Source organism: Crassostrea angulata, chromosome 2 (genome assembly GCF_025612915.1).
Source record: "Crassostrea angulata isolate pt1a10 chromosome 2, ASM2561291v2, whole genome shotgun sequence".
NCBI lineage: Eukaryota > Metazoa > Mollusca > Bivalvia > Ostreida > Ostreidae > Magallana > Magallana angulata.
This window is the reverse complement of record NC_069112.1, coordinates 13,475,936-13,501,168: the sequence shown is the minus strand read 5'-3', so window position 1 is coordinate 13,501,168 and position 25,233 is coordinate 13,475,936. Positions and strand designations below refer to the sequence as shown.

The window sequence follows — 25,233 nt, the reverse complement described above, 5'->3', positions numbered from 1 at the left end:
CTTTGCTTCTATGTTGCATTACAAAATTTTGATCGTTTTTAAGGTATTTGTAATAGAGTTTACGAGTGTCTTGGCCCCTAATTTAAGGGGCCAGTCCCTTTTTCTTGATTTTGTTGGAAAGAACGTTCAATTATCAACTACTTTTGCTATATATGTTTTAACAAAATATCAACTGATAAAAAGATACAGATCAAAACGTATGAAAATTTTGAATGAAAATTCGTACCCAATTTTCGAGCCCAGGCGAGCTCCAAGAAATGGCGCCACTTGCGTAAAACAACATAATAGTGCACAACTTTAAACTATAGACTACATATCCTGAAAATTTCATAGTCATATCTCTGATAGTTTCTGAGATCAGCTCTGCACAAAATAGGTCGTGAAAATGTGCAAAATGGCCGATAAATCGGTACCGGAAGTGATGACAGAAAAAAATCTCAAAAATATATGAAGTTTACATCAAGTCCAATCTTCTGTGAAATAAAGATTGAAATCGGTCGAATAGTTTTCGAGAAATCTCGTGCACAAAATTTGTGGAAAAAAATAATAATAACTAGACACGATCTCGTTGCGAGCAACGAGGAGGTCTTCCGTCCGGTTTTTAGAAGGAAATTTAACATCATCGACTTTGATTTTCGAAAAAAAACATGATATGGAAAAAAGAGTGGAGAACTAATGCTGTATTGTATCACATTTTATAACTTATCTTATATTGCCTTTTTAAAGATTTGCATTTCTTCAAATTAAGGTAGAAAAGATTAAACTTGTTTACCTCTGGCTCCTAAAGAACCCTTAATACGAAACGCAAGAGAAAATTATGATATTGTTAGGATATATAAACGTATTATACCTAATTTAGCTTAAATAACTTTTCACAAAATAGCTCTTATTAAAGGGCTATAGATTAAAGAATTTAGAGCCCTTTGATCCCCTAATATAAGGGGCCAGCCCCTTTTTCTTGAAATCAAATGGAAGGTCATTTCATTCTGAACACATATTGTCAACAAATGTTTAGAAATTCGTTACCGTTCTTAAGATAAATGGGAAAGAAGGTATTAGGGGCCGATCCCTTATCTCCATAAAGGGACCGTTAACGAAATTTTGAAGGTTGCGTATTGTTAAAAACATCATTTTGAATAACTTTTCTTCTGTGCTGCATTTCAAAATATTTTTCCTTTCTGAGATATGGGTGATCAAATTTTGGACTTTTGACCCCTAAAACCCCTAATTACATAACACATGATAAAATTAATACATTTCTTAGATACACAACTATGAGATAAACATATTTGCTTCTATAACATTTTACAAAATATCCCTCAGTAAGAGGCTATAGATTAAAAACTTTAGAGCCCTTTGATCCCCTAATTTAAGGGGCCAGCCCCTTTTTCTTGATATCAAATAAAAGGTCACTTAATTCTAAACACATTTTGTTCTACAAGTGTTTAGCAATTTGTTACCTTTCTGGAGATATATAAGAAAAAGGGTTTTAGGGGCCGATCCCCTATCTCCTTATAGGGGTCGTTTAACGAAATTTTGAGGATTGCATATTGTTAAGAACATCAGTTTGAACAACTGTTCTTCTGTACTGCATTTCAATATATTTTTCCTTTCTGAGATATGGGTGATCAGAAATTTTGACTTTTGGCCCCTAAAAACCCCTAATTACATAACACATGATAGAATCATTACATTGCATAGATACATAACTGTGAGATAAACATATTTGCTTCTATAACATTTTACAAAATATCCCTCAGTAAGAGGCTATAGATTAAAGACTTTAGAGCCCTTTGTTCCCCTAATTAAAGGGGCCGGCCCCTTTTTCTTGATATCAAATAAAAGGTCACATAATTCTGAACACATTTTGTTCAACAAGTGTTTAGAAATTTGTTACCGTTCTGAAGATATATAAGAAAAAAGGTTTTAGGGGCCGATCCCTTATTTCCTTATAGGGGCCGTTTAACGAAATTTTGAGGGTTGCATATTGTTAAGAACATCGGTTTGAACAACTTTTCTTCTGTACTGCATTTCAAAATATTTTTCCTTTCTGAGATATGGGTGATCAAATTTTTTGACTTTTGGCCCCTAAAAACCCTTAATTACGTAACACATGATAGAATCATTACATTGCGTAGATACATAACTGTGAGATAAACATATTTGCTTCTATAACATTTCACAAAATATCGTTCAGTAAAGGGCTACAGATTAAAGACTTTAGAGCCCTTTGGTTCCCTAATTTGAGGGGCCAGCCCCTTTTTCTTGATTTTAAAAGGAAGGTCTTGTAAATAAAAACTATTTTTACATTACATGTCTTAACAAAATATTTTTCAGAAAAGAGATAAATAAAGAAAACCACAAAAAATTACGACTTTTTTTTATCCCAATTCTCGGGTCCATGCGAGCTTCGACACTTTTTGCGATCGAAATGATTTTAAACCTTCATGCACAATTTCAGTCTTCCGTCTACCATCGCTGAAAATTTCAAGTTTATATCTGCTATAGTTTAAGAGGAGTACTGCCGACAAATGTATTAATGTATTCGATTAGAATCATCAATGCAAACATTTTCTCTTCTACAATGCTTAACAAAATATGTCTCCTTTTCTAAATATATTGCGTCAAAGATTAAGTACTTTGGCCCCTAAAAATCCCTAATTACGTAATAAATGGTCGTGGCAATGATTTTACATGATAGATATTGTAACGATCAACAACTTTGCTTCTATAATGCATTACAAAATCTATATCGTTTTTAAGTTATCTGTAATAGGGTTTACGAGTGTCTTGGCCCCTTATAAAAGGGGCCAGCCCCTATTTCTTGATTTCTTTGAAAATGTCTTAAGAATTTTTTGTTCTTACACCCATCTAAAATTGTTGATCATTTTTGACATACAAATGATTGAATATCTTAGGGGCCAGCCCTCTAGATCCTTAATGGGGACATACATTGTTATTATGATTAATGGAATCGATTAGAATTATCAATGCAAACATTTTCTCTTCTACAATGTTTAACAAAATATGTCTACTTCTCTAGATATATTGCGTCAAAGTTTAAGTACTTTGGCCCCGAAAAATCCCTAATTACGTAGTAAATGGGCATGGCAAGAATTTTACCTGATAGATATTGTTACGATTAACAACTTTGCTTCTATAATACATTACAAAATCTTTATCGTTTTTAAGTTATCTGTAATAGAGTTTACGAGTGGCTTTGCCCCTAATTTAAGGGGCCAGCCCCATTTGTTTGATTTTGTTGGAAACCACTTTTGATTATCTACCACTTTTATTATATATGTTTTAATAAAATATCAACTCATAAAAAGATACAGATCAAAACGTATGAACATTTTGATTCGAAATTCGTACCCAATTTTCGAGCCTAGGCGAGCTCAAAGAATTGGCGCTACTGGCGTAAAAAAATTGCATTGTGCACAACTTCAAACTATGGTCTACCTATCCTGAAAATTTCATATTCATATCTCTGATAGTCTCTGAGTTTATGTCTACACAAAGTTGGTCGTGAAAACTTACAAAATCGGCCGTAAATCGGAACCGGAAGTGGCGATTTCAAAATTTCGAAAAACTTCTAGAATTATGACCACTGGCAATCATCTGTGAAAAAATGGTTGAAATCGGCCGAATAGTTTTTGAGAAATCGCGTGCACAAAATTTGTGGAAAAAAATAATAATAACTAGATACGATCTCGTTACGAGTAACGAGTAGGTCTTCCTTGCGATTTTTTTTGTAAACCATACCATGAATAATCGATATTATTTCAGAATTATCCCCCCCCCCCACACTTTCAGATAATGTATACAAATCCCTTATTACGTAATAAATGGCTGTGGCAATGAGTTTTCCAGATGAATATTGCTACAATCAACAACTTTGCTACTATAATGCATTACAAAATCTTAATCGTTTTTATGTAATTTGTAATAGACTTTACGAGTCTCTCCCCCCCCCCCCCCCAAAAAAAAAGGGCAAGTCCCTTTTTCTCGATATCTTTGAAATGGTCATAAGAATACTAACAATTTTTGTTCTTACACCCATCCAAAATTGTTGATGATTTTGAGATACAAATGTTTGAATATTTTAGGGGTCAGCCCTCTAGATCCTTAATGGGGACAGATATTCGTGTTTTGATAATAGGAATCGATTTAAATCATAAATTCAAATACTTTCTCTTCTAAGATGTCTAACAAAATATGTCTACTTCTCTAGTTATATTGCGTCAAAGTTTAAGTACTTTGGCCCTTAAAAATCCCTAATTACGTAAAAAATGGGCGTGGCAATAATTTTTTCTAATAGATATTGGTACGATCAACAACTTTGCTTCTATAATGCATTACAAAATTTTTATCGTTTTTAAGTTATTTGTAATAGAGTTAATGACTGCCTTGGCCCCTAATTTAAGGGGCCATCCCCTTTTTCTTGATTTCTTTGAAAAGGTCTTAAGAATACTTACATTTTTTGTTCTTACACCCATTCAAAATTGTTGATCATTTTTGAGATACAAATGTTTGAATATTTTAGGGGTCAGCCCTCTAGATCCTTAATTGGGACGGAAATTCGTGTTTTGATAAGTGGAATCGATTTAAATCATAAATTCAAACATTTTCTCTTCTATGATGTCTAACAAAATATTTCTACTTTTTTAGTTATATTGCGTCAAAGTTTAAGTACTCTGGCCCCTAAAAATCCCTAATTACGTAATAAATGGGCGTGGCAATAATTTTTTCTAATAGATATTGGTACGATCAACAACTTTGCTTCTATAATGCATTACAAAATTTTTATCGTTTTTAAGTTATTTGTAATAGAGTTTAAGAGTGCCTTGGCCCCTAATTTTTTGGGCCAGCCCCTTTTTCTTGATTTCGTTGGAAAGAACTTATGATTATCTACCACTTTTGTTATATATGTGTTTACAAAATATCAGCTGATAAAAAGATATAGTTCAAAACGTATGAAATTTTTGGATAAAAATTCGTACCCAATTTTCGTGCCTAGGCGAGCTCCAAGAAATGGCGCCACTGGAGTAAAACAAAATAATAGTGCACAACTTCAGACTTTAGACTATCTATCCTGAAAATTTCATAGTCATATCTCTGATACTTTCTGAGATCAGCTCTGCACAAAATAGGTCCTAAAAAACTACAAAATGGCCGATAAATCGATACCGGAAGTGACGACAACAAAAATTTCAAAAACATATAAAACTCTGATCATGACTCATAATCTGTGAAAAAATTGCTGAAATCGGCTGAATAGTTTTCGAGAAATCGCGTGCACAAAATTTGGAAAAAATAATAATAATAACTAGATACGACCTCGTTACGAGTAACGAGTAGGTCTTCCGTCCGATTTTTTTTTTTAGATAAAATGATACCATGAGATATCGATACAATTTCAAAATTATCCCCCCCCCCAAAAAAAAAAATTTGAATATAAAGAATAAATACCCTAATTACGTCAGACATGGGCCTGACGATGACTCTTTCAAACCGATAATGTAGAGATAAACAACTTTGATTTTTATAATGCATAACAAAATATTTATCGTTTTCAAGTTATTCATAATAGAATTTACGAGTCTCTTTGTCCCTAATTAAAGGGGCCAGCCCCTTTTTCTTGATTTTATTGGATAGAACTTTTGATTTTCTACTACTTTTGTTCTATATGTCTTGTCAAAATATCAACTGATAAAAAGATACTGATCAAAACATATGGAAATTTGGATTCGAAATCTGTACCCCATTTTTGTGCCTAAGCGAGCTCCAAGAATAGCGCCACTGGTGCAAAACAACTAAATAGTGCACAACTTCAAACCATGCTCTACCTATCCTGAAAATTTCAAAGTCATATCTCTTATAGTTTCTGAGATCAACTCTGCACAAAATTATTCGTAAAACATTACAAAATCGACCGTAAATCCGGACCGGAAGTGACGACGACAAAAAATTCAAAAACATATAAAATTCAGATAATTTCCCATCATCTGTGAAAAAATTGTTCAGATCGGTTGAGTAGTTTTCGAGAAATCGCGTGCACAAAATTTGGAAAAAAAAAATAATAATAAACAGTACGAAAACAATAAGGTCTTCCGTTGGAAACGGAAGACCTTAATAAGAAACAGTACGAAAACTATAAGGTCTTCCGTTTGAAACGGAAGACCTTAACTAGATACGATCTCGTTACGAGTAACGAGTAGGTCTTCCTTGCGATTTCTGTTTTTAATCATACCATGAATAATCGATATAAATTTAGAATTACCCCCCCCCCCCACACACACACACACACACTTTCAGATAATGTATACAAATCCCTAATTACGTAATAAATGGGTGTTGCAATGAGTTTTCCAGATAGATATTGCTACAATTAACAATTTTGCTTTTATAAAGCATTACGAAATTTTAATCGTTTTTAAGTTATTTGTAATAGATTTTACGAGTTTCTTGCCCCCCCCCCCCCCCAAAAAAAGGGGCAAGCCCCTTTTTCTTAATTTCTTTGAAAAGGTCTTAAGAATACTAACAATTTTTGTTCTTACACCCATGTAAAATTGTTGATCATTTTTGAGATACAAATGATTGAATATTTTAGGGGCCAGCCCTTTAGATCCTTAATGGGGACAGAAATTCGTATTTTGAAAAGTGGAATCAATTTAAATCATTTATTCAAACATTTTCTCTTCTATGATGTCTAACAAAATATGTATACTTCTCTAGTTATTTTTCGTCAAAGTTTAAGTACTTTGGCCCCTAAAAATCCCTAATTACGTAATAAATGGGCGTGGCAATAATTTTTTCTAATAGATATTGGTACGATCAACAACTTTGTTTCTATAATGCATTACAAAATCTTTATCGTTTTTAAGTTATTTGTAATAGAGTTTAAGAGTGCCTTGGCCCCTAATTTAAGGGGCCAGTCCCTTTTTCTTGATTTCTTTGAAAAGGTCATAAGAATACTTACATGTTTTGTTCTTACACCTATTTAAAATTGTTGATCATTTTTGAGAAACAAACGTTTTACTATTTTAGGGGCCAGCCCTCTAGATCCTTAATGGGGACGGAAATTCGTGTTTTGATAAATGGAATCGATTTAAATCAAAAATTCAAACATTTTCTCTTCTATGGTGTCTAACAAAATATTTCTACTTTTCTAGTTATATTGCGTCAAAGTTTAAGTACTCTGGCCCCTAAAAATCCCTAATTACGTAATAAATGGGTGTGGCAATAATTTTTTCTAGTAGATATTGGTACGATCAACAACTTTGCCTCTATAATGCATTACAAAATCTTTATCGTTTTTAAGGTATTTGTAATAGAGTTTAAGAGTGCCTTGGCCCCTAAATAAAAGGGCCAGCCCCTTTTTCTTGATTTTGTTGGAAAAATTTTTTGATTTTCTACCACTTTTGTTATATATGTTTTAACAAAATATCAACTGATAAAAAGATATAAATCAAAACGTGTGAAAATTTTGAATAAAAATTCGTACCCAATTTCCGTGCCCAGGCGAGCTCCAAGAAATGGCCCAACAGGCATTAAACAACTACATGCTGCACAACTCCAAGCTATGGTCTACCTATCCTGAAAATTTCATATTCATATCTCTTATGGTTTTCGAGTTCATAGCTGCACAAAAAGGGTCGTCAAAAATTACAAAATGGCCGACACTTCGGTACCGGAAGTGACTACGAAAAAATTAAGAAAAATGTATGAAGTTTATATCACACCCTAACATCTGTAAAAATATGGTTGAGATCGGTCGAATAGATTCTGAGAAATCTCGTGCACAAAATTTGGAAAAAATAATAATAACTAGATACGATCTCGTTACGAGTAACGAGGAGGTCTTCCGTTCAATTTTTCAAACGATACCATTAAAATATCAATGAAATTTCAGAATTTCCACTCACATTTCACATACAGCACATTAAAGATTTAATGTTTTAATCCCCTAAAAATTCCTAATTACGTCATCAATTGGTGTGGCTATGAGTTTTACAAACTGATATTGTTACGATCAACAACTTTGCTTCTATAATGCATTACAAAATCTTTATTGTTTTTAAGTTATTTTTAATAGAGTTTACGAGTGTCTTGGCCCCTTATTTAGGGGTCAGCCCCTTTGTCTTGATTTATTCGAATAGGTCTTAAGAATACTAACATTTATTGTTCTTACACCCATCTAAAATTGTTGATCATTTTGAGACACAAATGATTGAATATTTTAGGGGCCAGCCCTATAGATCCTTAATGGGGACAGAAATTCGTGTTTTGATATGTGGAATCGATTTAAATAATTTATTTAAACATTTTCTCTTCTATGATGTCTTACAAAATATTTCTACTTCTCTAGTTATATTGCGTCAAAGTTTAAGTTCTTTGGCCCTTAAAAATCCCTAATTACGTAATAAATGGGCGTGGCTATTTTTTTCTAATAGATATTGGTACGATCAACAACTTTGCTTCTATAATGCATTACAAAATCTTTATCGTTTTCAAGGTATTTGTAATAGAGTTTAAGAGTGCCCTGGCCCCTTATTTAAGGGGCCAGTCCCTTTTTCTTGATTTCTTTGTAAAGGTCTTAAGAATACTAACAATGTTTGTTCTTACACCTATGTAAAATTGTTGATCATTTTTGAGATACAAATGTTTGAATATTTTAGGGGCCAGCCCTCTAGATCCTTAATGGGGACAGAAATTCATGTTTTGATAAGTGGAATCGATTTAAATCATTAATTCAAAAATTTTCTATTCTATGATGTCTAAAAAATATTTCTACTTCTCTAGTTATATTGCGTCAAAGTTAAAGATCTTTGGCCCTTAAAAATCCCTAATTACGTAATAAATGGGTGTGGCAATATATTTTTCTAATAGATATTGGTACGATCAACAACTTTGCTTCTATAAAGCATTACAAAATCGTTATCGTTTTTAAGTTATTTGTAATAGAGTTTAAGAGTGCCTTGGCCCCTGATTAAAGGGGCCAGCCCCTTTTTCTTGATTTTTTTGAAAAGGTCTTAAGAATACTAACAATTTTTGTTCTCACACATATGTAAAATTGTTGATTATTTTTGAGATACAAATGTTTGAATATTTTAGGGGCCAACCCTCTAGATCCTTAATGGGGACAGAAATTCGTGTTTTGATAAGTGGAATCAATTCAAATTATTAATTCAAACATTTTTTCATCTATGATGTCTAACAAAATATTTCTACTTCCCTAGTTATATTGCGTCAAAGTTTAAGTATTTTGGCCCCTAAAAATCCCTAATTACGTAATAAATGGGCGTGATAATATTTTTTTCTATTAGATATTGGTACGATCAACAACTTTGCTTCTATAATACATTACAAAATCGTTATCGTTTTTAAGTTATTTGTAATAGAGTTTACGAGTGTTTTGGCCCCTAAAAAAAGGGGCCAGCCCCTTATTTTTGATTTTGTTGGAAAGAACTTTTGATTCTCTACCTCTTTTGTTATATATGTCTTAACAAAATATCAACTGATAAAAAGATATAAATCAAAACGTGTGAAAATTTTGAATGAAAATTCGTATCCAATTTTCGTGCCCAGGCGAGCTCCAAGAAATGGCCCAACAGGCAATAAACAACTACATGCTGCACAACTCCAAACTATCGTCTACCTATCCTGAAAATTTGATATTCATATCTCTTATGGTTTTCGAGTTTATAGCTGCACAAAATGGGTCGTCAAAAATAACAAAATGGCCGACAATTCGGTACCGGAAGTGACTACGAAAAAATTAAGAAAAATGTTTTAAGTTTAGATCACGCCCTAACATCTGTGAAAAAATGGTTGAGATCGGTCGAATAGATTCCGAGAAATCGCGTGGACAAAATTTGGAAAAAAATAATAATAATAACTAGATACGATCTCGTTACGAGTAACGAGTAGGTCTTCCGTTCAATTTTTAAATGATACGATTAAAATATCAATGAAATTTCCCCTCAACCACTCCCTTTCAAATAATGTAAACGATTGTCAATAGCCTTTAAAATGCTTAACAAAGTGTTCTGCTGTGGCAATGATGTTTTCAAACTGCTATTGTTACGATCAACAATTTTGTTTCTATAATGCATCACAAAATCTTGATCGTTTTTAAGATATGGTTAATGACTTTACGAGTGTCTTGTCCCCTAATTTCAGGGGCCAACCCTTTTTTCTTGAGTTCATTTGAAAAGTCTCACAAATACTAACATTTTGTGTTCTTACACCTATCTATACTTGTTGATCATTTTTGAGATACAAATGATTATATATTTTTTGGGCAAGCCCTCTAGATCCTTAATGGGGATAGACAGCGGTGTTTTGATAATACTAAGTAAGTGATCAGGTACTACACCTGATTTCAAAATTTACTTAAATTCCAGGATTTATAATTATTCCAAGTTCAAATAATTCCCTGTTTAAATAAAAGGGCCAGCCCCTTTTTCTTGAATTTGTTGGAAAGAACTTATGATTATCTACCACTTTTGTTTTATGTGTCTTAACAAAATATTAACTGATAAAAAGATACAAATCAAAACGTATGAAAATTTTGATTAATATTCGCATCCAATTTTCGAGCCCAGACGAGCTCCTAAACTTTGCGCCACTGGCATAAAAAACTGCATTGTGCACAACTTCAAACTATAGTCTACATATCCTGAAAATTTTATATTCATATCTCTGATAGTCTTTGAGTTTATGTCTGCACAAAATTTGTCGTAAAAAATTACAAAATCGGCCGTAAATCGGAACCGGAAGTGACGATTTAAAATTTAAAAAAAACTTATAGAATTATGACCACTGGCAATCATCTGTGAAAAAATTGTCAAAATCGGCCGAATAGTTATCGAGATATCGCGTGCACAAAATTTGTGGAAAAAAATAATAAGAAGAAGAAACAGTACGAAAACTATAAGGTCTTCCGTTGGAAACGGAAGGCCTTAATAAATAACTAGATACGATCTCGTTACGAGTAACGAGTAGGTCTTCCGTTCAATTTTTTAACGATACGATTAAAATATCATTGTAATTTCAGAATTTCCCCTCAACCACTCCCTTTCAGAAAATGTATACGATTGTCAATATCCTTTAAAATGATTAACAAAGTGTTTTGCATTTTCACATACAGCACATTGAAGATTTAAGATTTAAGTCCCCTAAAATCCCTAATTGCGTCATCAATCGGTGTGGCAATGAGTTTTACAAACTGATATTGTTACGATCAATAACTTTGTTTCTATGATACATTACAAAATTTTGATCGTTTTTAAGGTATGTGTAAAATACTTTACGAGTGTCTTGGCCCCTAATTTAAGGGGCAAGCCCCTTTTTCTTGAGTTCATTCACAAGGTCTTACGAATACAAACATTTTTTGTTCTTACACTCATCTAAAATTGTTGTTCATTTTTAGATACAAGTGATTGAAGAATTTAGGGGCCAGCCCTCTAGATTCCTTAATGGGGACTGGCATTGGTGTTTTGGTCAGTGGAATCGATTAGAATTATCAATACAGACATTTGCTGTTCACAATGTTTCACAAGATATGTCTCCTTCTTTAGATATATTGCATCAAAGTTTAAGTACTTTGGCCCCTTAAAATCCCTAATTCCGTCATAAATGGGCGTGGAAATGATTTTACCTGATAAATATTGTTACGGTCAACAACTTTGCTTCTATAATGCATAACAAAATCTTGATTGTTTTCAAGTTATCTGTAATATAGTTTACGAGTGTCCTAGCCCCTCATTGAAGGGGCCAGCCCCTTTTTCTTGAGTTTAATCGAAAGGTCTCACAAATACTATCATTTTTTGTTCTTACACCCATATAAAATTGTTGTTCATTTTTGAGATACAAATGATTGAATATTTAAGGGGCCAGCCCTCTAGATCCTTAATGGGGACAGACTTTAGAGTTTTAATTAGTGGAATCGATTAGAATCATCAATGCAGACATTTTCTTTTCTACATTGCCGAACAAAATATGTCTCCTTCTCTAGATATATTGCATCAAAGTTTAAGTACTTTGGCCCCTTAAAATCCCTAATTACGTCAAAAATGGGTGTGAAAATGATTTTACCTGATAAATATTGCTACAATCAACAACTTTGCTTCTATATTGCATTACAAAATTTTGATCGTTTTTAAGTTATTTGTAATAGAGTTTACGAGTGTCTTGGCCCCTAATTTAAGGGACCAGCCCCTGTTTCCTGATTTTGTTGGAAAGAACGTTCAATTATCTACTATTTTTGTTATATATGTCTTAACAAAATATCAACTGATAAAAAGATACAGATGAAAACGTATGAAAATTTTGAATGAAAATTCGTACTCAATTTTCGAGCTCAGGCGAGCTCCAAGAAATGGTGCCCCTGGCGTTAAACAACAAAATAGTGCACAACTTCAAACTATAGACTACCTATCCTGAAAATTTCATAGTCATATCTCTGATTGTTTCTGAGATCAACTCTGCACAAAATAGGTCGTGAAAATGTGCAAAATGGCCGATTAATCGGTACCGGAAGTGACGACAGAAAAAATCTCAAAAACGTATGAAGTTTTCATTAAGTCCCATCTTCTGTTAAAAAATGATTGAAATCGGTCGAATAGTTTTCGAGAAATCTCGTGCACAAAATTTGTGGAAAAAAATAATAATAATAACTAGATACGATCTCGTTACGAGTAACGAGGAGGTCTTCCGTTCAATTTTTCAAACAATAACATTAAAATATCAATGAAATTTCAGAATTTCCACTCACATTTCACATACAGCACATTAAAGATTTAATTTTCAAATCCCCTAAAAATTCCTTATTACGTCACCAATGGGTGTGGCTATGAATTTTACAAACTGATATTGGTACGATCAACAACTTTGCTTCTATAATGCATTACAAAATCTTTATCGTTTTTTAGGTATTTGTAATAGAGTTTAAGAGTGCCCTGGCCCCTAATTAAAGGGGCCAGTCCATTTTTCTTGATTTCTTTGAAAAGGTCTTAAGAATACTAACAATTTTTGTTCTTACACGTATTTAAAATTGTTGATCATTTTTGAGATACAAATGTTTGAATATTTTAGGGGCCAGCCCTCTAAATCCTTAATAGGGACAGAAATTCGTGTTTTGATAAGAGGAATCGATTTAAATCATTGATTCAAACATTTTTTTTCTATGGTGTCTAACAAAATATTTCTACTTCTCTAGTTATATTGCGTCAACGTTTAAGTGCTTTGGCCCTTAAAAATCCCTAATTATGTAATAAATGGGCGTGGCAATAGTTTTTTCTAATAGATATTGGTACGATCAACAACTTTGCTTATATAAAGCATTACAAAATCTTAATCGTTTTTAAGTTATTTGTGATAGAGTTTAAGAGTGCCCTGGCCCCTGATTGAAGGGGCCAGTCCCTTTTTCTTGATTTCTTTGAAAAGGTCTTAAGAATACTAACAGTTTTTGTTCTTACACCTATTTAAAATTGTTGATCATTTTTGAGATAAAAATGTTTGAATATTTTAGGGGCCAGCCCTCTAGATCCTTAATGGGGACAGAAATTCGTGTTTTGATAAGGGGAATCAATTTAAATCTTTAATTCAAACATTTTCTCTTCTATGATGTCTAACAAAATATTTCTACTTCTCTAGTTATATTGCGTCAAAGTTTAAGTACTTTGGCCCCTAAAAATCCCTAATTACGTAATAAATGGGCGTGGCAATAATTTTTTCTAATAGATATTGGTGTGATCAACAACTTTGCTTCTATAAAGCATTACAAAATCTTAATCGTTTTTAAGTTATTTGTAATAGAGTTTAAGAGTACCCTGGCCCCTGATTTAAGGGGCCAGCCCCTTTTTCTTGATATCTTTGAAAAGGTCTTAACAATACAAACCGTTTTTGTTCTCACACGTATTTAAAATTGTTCATCATTTTTGAGATACAAATGTTTGAATATTTTAGGGGCCAGCCCTCTAGATCCTTAATGGGGACAGAAATTCGTGTTTTGATAAGTGAAATCAATTTAAATCCTTTATTTAAACATTTTCTCTTCTATGATGTGTAACAAAATATTTCTACTTCTCTAGTTATATTGCGTCAAAGTTTAAGTACTTTGGCCCCTAAAAATCCCTAATTACGTAATAAATGGGCGTGGCAATAATTTTTTCTAATAGATATTGGTGTGATCAACAACTTTGCTTCTATAAAGCATTACAAAATCTTAATCGTTTTTAAGTTATTTGTAATAGAGTTTAAGAGTACCCTGGCCCCTGATTTAAGGGACCAGCCCCTTTTTCTTGATTTCTTTGAAAAGGTCTTAACAATACTAACCGTTTTTGTTCTCACACGTATTTAAAATTGTTCATCATTTTTGAGATACAAATGTTTGAATATTTTAGGGGCCAGCCCTCTAGATCCTTAATGGGGACAGAAGTTCGTGTTTTGATAAGTAAAATCAATTTAAATCCTTTATTTAAACATTTTCTCTTCTATGATGTCTAACAAAATATTTCTACTTCTCTAGTTATATTGCGTCAAAATTTAAGTACTTTGGCCCCTAAAAATCCCTAATTACGTAATAAATGGGCGTTGCAATAATTTTTTCTAATAGATATTGGTATGATCAACAACTTTGCTTCTTTAATGCATTACAAAATCTTTATCGTTTTTAAGTTATTTGTAATAGATTTTACGAGTGTTTTGGCCCCTAAATAAAGCCCCTTTTTATTGATTTTGTTGGAAAGAACTTTTGATTCTCTACCACTTTTGTTATATATGTCTAAACAAAATATCAACTGATAAAAAGATATAAATCAAAACGTGTGCAAATTTTGAATGAAAATTCGTACCCAATTTTCGTGCCCAGGCGAGCTCCAAGAAATGGCGCAACAGGCATTAAACAACTACATACTGCATAACTCTAAACTATCGTCTACCTATCCTGAAAATTTGATATTCATATCTCTTATGGTTTCCGAGTTTATAGCTGCACAAAATGGGTCGTCAAAAATTACAAAATGGCCGACAATTCGGTACCGGAAGTGACTACGAAAAAATTAAGAAAAATGTATGAAGTTTAGATCACTCCCTAACATCTGTGAAAAAATGGTTGATATCGGTCGAATAGATATCGAGAAATCGCGTGCACAAAATTTGGAAAATAATAATAATAACTAGAGCAAAGCTCGTTGCAAAGCAACAAGTGGGTCTTCCGTTAATGCCAAAAGTAAAGCTGGAAGTTCCTGTAAGAAGCAGAGCTCTTAAACCAATAACAAGAGTAACTAAAATAAAAAGATGAAAAAATCGAATATTCTTGGTACGACTTAACAAAATCCGAATGATTTTAAGTACGACTTAACAAAAACCTTTCCGATTTCAAGAACGACTTAACAAAAAATGTCCGAATGTGTTCAAGTACGACTTAGCAATTATTTTTGGTACGAGTTAATTTTACTTTGAATATTACGCTATTTTTTAAACCAAGGACGCAGAAGCAAAATTTCCGGAAAAATCAATTTTTAAACCCCGATATCTCTGTAATGCATCGTCCGATTTTCAAACGGATTTCAGTGTTAGATTCAGCTTAATAAGCTATACAAAACACATTTTCATTATTGATTCGATCAGAAAATTTATTTTTTCGAAAAATTTGTTTCACTTCCGGTTTCGACCGGAAGTGACAAAATACATTTTTTTTGTCAAATGCCATAAGTTAATCCGCATATTTACAATCACAGAAAATTTCAAGTCTTTATAAACAACCGTTTACGAGAAAAGTCATGGACAAAATCACTTTTTGAAAATTTTTAAAATGACGTAACTAGAAAACGGAAGTGAATAATGACTGAAACTTCCGAAGCTTCAAGGGACAAGAATTTAACATAATCCCTGAAAATTTCTTGCAAATCGGTTGAATAGTTTTTGAGATATAAAGCAAAAAAGAAGTCAGAAGGAAAAACAAGAATAATAATAATAATAAAAAAAAACAATAGAATAACAAGAGGGTCTTCCGTTGAAAACGGAAGACCCTAATAACTAGATCTCAATACGAGTAACGATTAGGTCTTCCGCCCGATTTTGTTTTTATATGATACGATGAAATATCGATATTCTCTGCCAAATCTGCGATCTTGGTGAATCTAGGTTTTTTGTCTCGAGACCAAAAACGAACGAACAAAAGAGGTTTATGAAAATAAAAGCTAGGTTTTTTTATACATTTGTTTAGTGTACACCACTGTTAATCATGGAAGATGAAACACCAAAGATAATCAGTTAAACTTGTGAAAAAAATAAATTGTTTGAACTCTTCTGGTGAGTACCGGAAGTGACGGTTGACAAAAGAAAACCCGTTAAATATATCTTCAATCGATTGTCTATCATTTATAAAAGTTTGTGTCTCAATCACTTACAGTGACTAAAATCTCGCTGGTATCAATTTTGTAAAAATGCTAGGTACCAAAGATATTTGAAATCTTGATTGTTTTCAAGTTATCTGTATTACAGTTTACGAGTGTCTTGGCCCCTCATTTAAGGGGCCAGTCCCTTTTTCTTGAGTTCAATCGAAAGGTCTCACGAATACTAACATTTTTTGTTCTTACACCCATCTAAAATTGTTGTTCATTTTTGAGATACAAATGATTGAATATTTAAGGGGCCAGCCCTCTAGATCCTTAATGGGGACAGACTTTAGAGTTTTGATTAGTGGAATCGATTAGAATCATCAATGCAAACATTTTCTTTTCTACATTGCCTAACAAAATATGTCTCCTTCTCAAGATATATTGCATCAAAGTTTAAGTACTTTGGTCCCTTAAAATCCCTAATTACGTCATAAATGGGTGTGAACATGATTTTACCTGATAAATATTGCTACAATCAACAACTTTGCTTCTATCTTGCAAAATTTTGATCGTTTTTAAGTTATTTGTAATAGAGTTTACGAGTGTCTTGGCCCCTAATTCAAGGGGCCAGCCCCTTTTTCTTGATTTTGTTGGAAAGAACGTTTAATTATCTACTACTTTTGTTATATATGTCTTAACAAAATATCAACTGATAAAAAGATACAGATGAAAACGTATGAAAATTTTGAATGAAAATTCGTACTCAATTTTCGAGCCCAGGCGAGCTCCAAGAAATGGCGCCACTGGCGTAAAACAACATAATAATGCACAACTTCAAACTATAGACTACCTATCCTGAAAATTTCATAGTCATATCTCTGATAGTTTCTGAGATCAGCTCTGCACAAAATAGGTCGTGAAAATGTGCAAAATGGCCGATAAATCGGTACCGGAAGTGACGACAGAAAAAATCTCAAAAATGTATGAAGTTTACATCAAGTCCCATCTTCTGTGAAAAAATGATTGAAATCGGTCGAATAGTTTTCGAGAAATCGCGTGCACAAAATTTGTGGAAAAAAATAATAATAAGAAGAAATCGTACGAAAACTATAAGGTCTTCCGTTGGAAACGGAAGACCTTTACTAGATACGATCTCGTTACGAGTAACGAGTAGGTCTTCCTTGCGATTTCTGTTTTAAATCATACCATGAATAATCGATACAATTTTATAATTATTCCCCACCCCCACTTTTAGATAATGTATACAAATCCATTATTACGTAATAAATGGGTGTGGCAATGAGTTTTCCAGATAGATATTGCTACAATTAACAACTTTGCTTTTATAATGCATTACGAAATCTTAATCGTTTTTATATAATTTGTAATAGACTTCACGAGTTTCTTGCCCCCCCCCCCCCAAAAAAAAAATAGGGGCCAGCCCCTTTTTCTTGATTTCTTTGAAAAGGTCTTAAGAATACTAACAATTTTTGTTCTTACACCCATCTAAAATTGTTGATCATTTTTTAGATACAGATGTATGAATATTTTAGGGGCCAGCCCTCTAGATCCTAAATGGGGACAGAAATTCGTGTTTTGATAAATGGAATCGATTTAAATCATAACTTCAAACATTTTCTCTTCTATGATGTCTAACAAAATATGTCTACTTCTCTAGTTATATTGCGTCAAAGTTTAAGTACTTTGGCCCCTAAAAATCCCTTATTACGTAATAAATGGGCGTGGCAATAATTTTTTCTAATAGATATTGCTACGATCAACAACTTTGCTTCTATATTGCATTACAAAATCCTTATCGTTTTTAAGTTATTTGTAATGGAGTTTAAGAGTGCCTTGGCCCCTTAATAAAGGGGCCAGCCCCTTTTTATTGATTTTGTTGGAAAGAACTTTTAATTCTCTACCACTTTTGTTATATATGTCTAAACAAAATATCAACTGATAAAAAGATATAAATCAAAACGTGTGAAAATTTTGAATGAAAATTCGTGCCCAATTTTCGTGCCCAGGCGAGCTCCAAGAAATGGCGCAACAGGCATTAAACAACTACATGCTGCACAACTTCAAACTATAGTCTACCTATCCTGAAAATTTCATATTCATATCTCTTATGGTTTTCGAGTTTATAGCTGCACAAAATGGGTCGTCAAAAATTACAAAATGGCCGACAATTCGGTACCGGAAGTGACTACGAAAAAATTAAGAAAAATGTATGAAGTTTTGATCACGCTCAACCATCTGTGAAAAAATGGTTGAGATCGGTCGAATAGATTTCGAGAAATCTCGTGCACAAAATTTGGAAAAAAAAAATAATAATAAGAAACAGTACGAAAACAATAAGGTCTTCCGCTGGGAACGGAAGACCTTAATAAGAAATCGTACGAAAACTATAAGGTCTTCCGTTGGAAACGGAAGACCTTAATAATAATAAGAAACAGTACGAAAACAATAAGGTCTTCCGTTGGAAACGGAAGACCTTAATAATAATAATAAGAAACAGTACGAAAACAATAAGGTCTTCTGTTGGAAACGGAAGACCTTAATAATAAAAAATCGTACGAAAACTATTAGGTCTTCCGTTGGAAACGGAAGACCTTAATAAGAAACAGTACGAAAACTATAAGGTCTTCCGTTTGAAACGGAAGACCTTAATAATAAGAATAAGAAAAGTGAAAAAGAAACAATAGAATAATAGAAGGGTCTTCCGCTGAAGACGGAAGACCCTAATAAGCATAAATTGCATTTAACTCTGATTCAATGGGAACAATGCTTCATGTCAAAAGATTGTAAATGATTATTGACCTTAACTACTTTTCACTGGGAACAATGCATCATGTCTAGATTCAGTGAAGGAGCCAGATCTCAAATACTGTAATGACTATTCCCAAGTCTGCAAACAAGGGGTAAGTTGTTATTACAAAGACATTCTCTTGACTGCCAACAAGAGGTAAGTTTGTTATTACAATGATTTCTCTGGTCTGCCAACAAGGGGTAAGTTTGTTATTGAAATGACATTCTCTGGTCTGCCAACAAAGGGTAAGTTTGTTATTACAATTATTTCTCTGGTCTGCCAACAAGGGGTAAGTCTGTTATTGCAATGATTTCTCCAACAGCAAGTTTCGAAGTACAATTTTACAGAATTTGTGTGTAAAATCACAACAAGCAATCATCAAGGCTGTTATTTTTCAGAAGTCGTTAGCTGTAAGTTATTGCAGTCAAATAAAAGGAAGCTGCAATAATATGAATGGTTTCTTTTCAGTTTTGCACAGGCTCCTTGTGTCTAAAGGTTGGAACACCAGAAAATGGGACATCTCCAGGTGTTTGGGAGGAATGCTTTGTTACACTGCCTGGTGACCTGACAGTACAACAAAAGGAGCAGCTGTGTTATTTAGCCTGTAGTAAGTATTGTTGTCTAATATATAGTATTATAGACAAATTGTCTGACAGAACATCAAAAGGAACAGCTGTGTTACTTAGCCTGTAGTAAGTATTGTTGTCTAATCTAAAGTATTATAGACAAGTTGTCTAATCTGTAGTATTATAGACAAATTGTCAAGTCTGTAGTATATACATTGTCTAATGTGTAGTTAGTATTATAGACAAATTGTCTAATCTGTAGTAAGTATTGTAGATAAGTTGTCTAATCTGTAGTAAGTATTATAGACAAGTTGTCTAATGTGTAGTTAGTATTATAGACAAATCGTCTGACAGTACAACAGAAGGAACAGCTGTGTTACTAAGTCTGTAGTAAGTATTATAGACAAGTTGTCTAATCTGTAGTATTATAGACAAGTCGTCTAATGTGTAGTAAGTGTTATTGTCTAATCTATAGTATTATAGACAAATTGTCTGACAGTAGATCAGAAGGAACAGCTGTGTTACTTAGCCTGTAGTAAGTATTATAGACAAGTTGTCTAATCTGTGGTATTATAGACAAGTTGTCTAATGTGTAGTGAGTGTTATTGTCTAATCTATAGTAGTATAGACAAATTGTTTGACAGTACATCAGAAGGAACAGCTGTGTTACTTAGTATGTAGTAAGTATTGTTGTCTAATCTATAGTATTATAGACAAATTGTCTGACAGTACAACAAAAGGAACAGCTGTGTTACTTCGCCTGTAGTAAGTATTGTTGTCTAATCTATAGTATTATAGACAAATTGTCTGACAGTACAACAGAAGGAGCAGCTGTGTTACATAGCCTGTAGTAAGTATTGTTGTCTAATCTATAGTATTATAGACAAATTGTCTGACTGTACAACATAAGGAGCAGCTGTGTTACTTCGCCTGTAGTAAGTATTGTTGTCTAATCTATAGTATTATAGACAAATTGTCTGACAGTACAACAAAAGGAACAGCTGTGTTACTTCGCCTGTAGTAAGTATTGTTGTCTAATCTATAGTATTATAGACAAATTGTCTGACAGTACAACATAAGGAGCAGCTGTGTTACATAGCCTGTAGTAAGTATTGTTATCTTATCTAAAGTAAACCCTATAGACAGATGTGAGCTAATGGTTAGTATTATAAACAAGTTGTCTAATGTGTAATATTGTAGACAATTTGTCAAGAATGTAGTAAATAAGTTGTATAAGTATTATAGACAAGTTGTCTAGGCTGTAGTATTGTAGACAAGTTGTCTAATATGTAGTAAGCATTATAAACAAGTTGTCTAATTTGTAGTAAGCATTATAAACAAGTTGTCTAATTTGTAGTAAGCATTATAAAGAAGTCTAATTTGTAGTAAGCATTATAAACAAGTTGTCTAATTTTTAGTTAGCATTTTAGACAAGTTGTCTAAAATTTGTACAGTCATTTCATGCATATCTTTTACAATTTATTGCTATGCTATGGTATGCGATTTTAATGATATGCTATGAGATTTGTATGCTATGCTATAAGATTTGTATGCTATGCTATGAGAAATTGAAATGAAGGACTTAATGATATGGTATGCTATGCTATGCTATGGTATGCTATGAGATTTGAACAAAAACGCATTCATACACAGAAGAGTTCCACACATTTCGAAGTAAAATAGTAAGAAGCCAAAGTTTACCACAAATCTATCGTGTAAACATTTATTTTTTCAAATAAAAACATTTAAAACCGAGTTAAAATAATGTTGTATGCTATGCTATGGTATGCTATGGTATGATATGACGAATGCGATTCTATGAGATTGTATGCTATGGTATGAGATTCCAATGCTATGCTATGAGATGTCAATGCTATGCTATGAGATTTCAATGCTATGCTATGATATGGTATATGTTGTAAAAGATATGCTTGAACTGACTGTAGTGGGCAGTATCGACAAGTTATAGTTCATGCTGTAGATATAAAATCAATCTTTCTAAGGCCTAACAAAAAAATAGTTTGTTTCCGCTTTCATGCTAAAAAAAGGTAGGGTCGGTCGGAATTTTTTTTTTATTTTTTCAAATATTTTTTTCCCTTTAATATTGCAGTATCCATACATGCCGATTAGATACTGACACTGCTGAATGGTATAATATGAGAAATACTTTTAATATCATTCCTGACTATTAAGCTGGTCTTAAGAAAACACAAAAATGATATTATATATCAGATACTTTCTCTGCCAACGATGAGAGCATTATTAAAATCTACAACACATGGAAACATACAGCCATTTTGAAACAAAACGTTTGAGTTACACTGATTTGAGAAGAGTAACTTCTTCAAGCATTTTTGTGACCAAAATTTTGAGTAATTTTGAATAAACGATTTTCCATCAAAAATCCTAAAAAAAATATTTTTGCGTCGGGGGGTAAAATCTAGGGTCGGTCGGGAAAGCGGAAACAAACAATTATTTTCTTATGCCTAATTTTTGTCTGTTTTGCCAAAGTGTGATTTATATGTTTGAATCTTTCAACAGAGAAGAATGACTCTGATGCTGTATGCTATGCCACAAACCAGAACCTGGACAGTTCTAATGCCCTGTATGCTCTCCTACAAGATGTCAACCAGCGGAAACAGTCCAGCGGCGGAATCAAACTAACAGCCGGTAAGAAATTTGTCTGAAACCCCAGGTGAAATATATATTGTATCCCTGTAAGAAATTCTGTGGAATCATTAGACTTCCCTGTGGTTCAGTTTTGGTGGTATTCGTTAATAGCTGTCACCCACGAATCAGAATTTACATCCTCGACGAAAACTTATTATAAAAGATTTAGTTTCTGAAACTAAAAACTGACGCATCCACAATACTACATCCCCACAAATAAAACAAACCCACAGTCCCTGAAAATTGGCCCTCACAAAATTAAATGATTCAATAGTATGACACATGTATGCAGAAATAAGTTTCCTGTCTGGTTGTTACTTTTAACACGAGTAAAAACATTACCTGCTTCTCTTTAGAAGGAGGGATTCAAGTAAATGATTAGACCTGTCAACACTTTTATATCGTGCTGCTCTCAGGAAAGTAAACAAACCATACCTACATGTACCCAATCAAAATCCTAGCCTTAATCTTCGGTCCTGCATTAAAAAAACTCCTGTAGGATTCATCCATAGTTGGAAAATATTTGATAGACAATTTAAGATTTGAAAATGAAATTAAATACTATTAAATTTATGATACAGGTTCACCCTGTTATAATTTTAAGCTCATCTAAATCGTGGGTTCGGGTGAGCTCTTCTTATCACAGCCATCCATCTGTATGTCAGTCTGTCCGTTCGTCTCTAAGATTTTCTCATTTTTGACTTCTTCTCAAGAACCACTAGGCCAAATTATACCAAACTTAGTACAAAGCATCCTTATGGAAAGAGAATTTCAAATTGTTTAAAGAAAGAGCAAATAATTTTTTTTCAAAAAGGAGATGCATGTAATTGCTTTAAAAAGCTTCTGCTTAAGAACCACTGCAACAGAAATGCCAATATTTACAAAGAAACTTGTACATACTAGTATAGTGAAGACTCTACAATGTAAAATCCTGACCCCCGAACAAATAATGGGGCCCTAAGAGGGGTTCAAAGTTTGACATATAAATATAAAAGGAAATTGTTTTAAAATCTTCTTCTCAAGAACTATGATGCTACAATTGAATAGATTACTATGCAAGCATCCTGATATGATAAAGGTTCTAAATTGTTCAAATCGTGGGGTCCCAATAAAAATTTAAAGTGTAACTTAGAAATATATAGAGAAATTGTTGAAAAACTGATATAGAATGATACATCCTCAAATAATGTAGATTCTTAATTGTTCAAATCGAGACCCTAAACCAATACTGGAGTCCCAATAAGGGTTTAAAATTTAACTTAGAAATATATAGGCTTAGAAAAGATGTCGAAGAACAGATATAGAACTATACAAAAACTGTTGGTCTGTTGAGATATGTAGCCCATGGGCCTCTTTATCCCACAGTTTTACAACTTATGTGTTGATTTTCTATGATCTAGGTTCCCCCTGTAACAATTACCAAGGTTACTGTGATGTGTTTTCTCGTTGCCGTGGCTTTGTTAATGAAGGACCACTTCACCGACTGAAGAACTTGATATTTAACGAAAAAACACTTGCCAATATAAAGAACTGGATTATTGTAAGTCATGCTGAATTATTGTAAGTCATGATGGATTATTGTAAGTCATGCTAGATTATTGTAGGTCATGCTGGATTATTTGTAAGTCATGCTGGATTATTGTAAGTCATACTTGATTATGTTAAGTCATGGTGGATTATTGTAAGTCATGGTGGATTATTGTAAGACATGCTGGGTTATTGTAAGTCATACTGGGTTATTGTAAGTCATGGTGGATTATTGTAAGTCACGCTGGATTATTGTAAGTCATGCTGGATTATTGTAAGTCATGCTTGATTATTGTAAGTCATGCTGGATTATTGTAAGTTATGTTGGATTAATGTATGGCTTGCTAGGTTATTTTAAGTCATACTGGGTTATTGTAAGTTATACTTGATTATTGTAAGTCATGGTGGATTATTGTAAGTCATGGTGGGTTATTGAAAGTCATGCTTGATTATTGTAAGTGAGGGTAGATTATTGTAAGTCATGATGGATTACTATAAGTCATACTGAGTTATTGTAGGTCATGCTGGGTTATTGTAAGTCATGCTGGGTTATTGTAAGTCAGACTGGATTATTGTAAGTCATACTGACTTATTGAAAGGTAACACTAAAAATAATTGTTTTCCCTTTGACTGAAATGTCACACTTTCATTGGTTTAAATATAGCATGCGATTGCCTAATATATCTTTATGTTTCTTTGATCAGAATTAATATTTGGCAATATAGATGTTATTGACTGACATTTTGCCTTGTCATTTCAACATTTCATATTATTATTAAATATTGATAATTTTGAAAAAGTTTACATGTAAGAAACTAAATTGGACAAGATGTTAGGCAACTTGTATCCATGGGTTTGCGTCAAACATCACATTTTGAGAATAAATGTGTCACTTGATTGTCCTCGGGGAAAACAAGACACTTATTAGCTTCGCCTCACCACCTATGACATTGATCAACCCGATATATTTCTGTAGTCAGTCAGTAACAATACTAATAAGTAAAAATGTCTGGCCAATATGAACAAGATCTTGACGATGGTAGGTAACAGTAAAATAAAATTATGTCTAATATCAAAAACTGAGTTATTGTAAGATAAAAGGTTTATCTTCTGTGTCATATGCAATATAGTGAGAATGATGATGGCTAATCTACTGATAGCAGTGTGATATATGAATATATAAATGTAATGTTGTAGGAATATCGGTGGGCTGTCTTACTGATGGCTATAGGTCTTATCCTGTTAATGGGATTCTGTGCTGTATCTAACATGTAATACTGTAAATAACTTGTGTTATACAGTACAGCTC

At 32.9% G+C, this 25,233-nt stretch overlaps 1 long non-coding RNA gene across 1 annotated transcript; it reads left to right on the top strand.

Annotated features, from left to right (window-relative positions):
* The first annotated feature begins 19,185 nt into the window (after positions 1–19,185).
* LOC128171343 (uncharacterized) lies at positions 19,186–23,907 on the top strand. The gene is made up of 4 exons (XR_008242065.1): positions 19,186–19,273; positions 19,630–19,768; positions 22,269–22,397; positions 23,798–23,907. It is a non-coding gene; the product is annotated as an uncharacterized LOC128171343 (long non-coding RNA).
* The last annotated feature ends 1,326 nt before the right edge of the window (positions 23,908–25,233 follow it).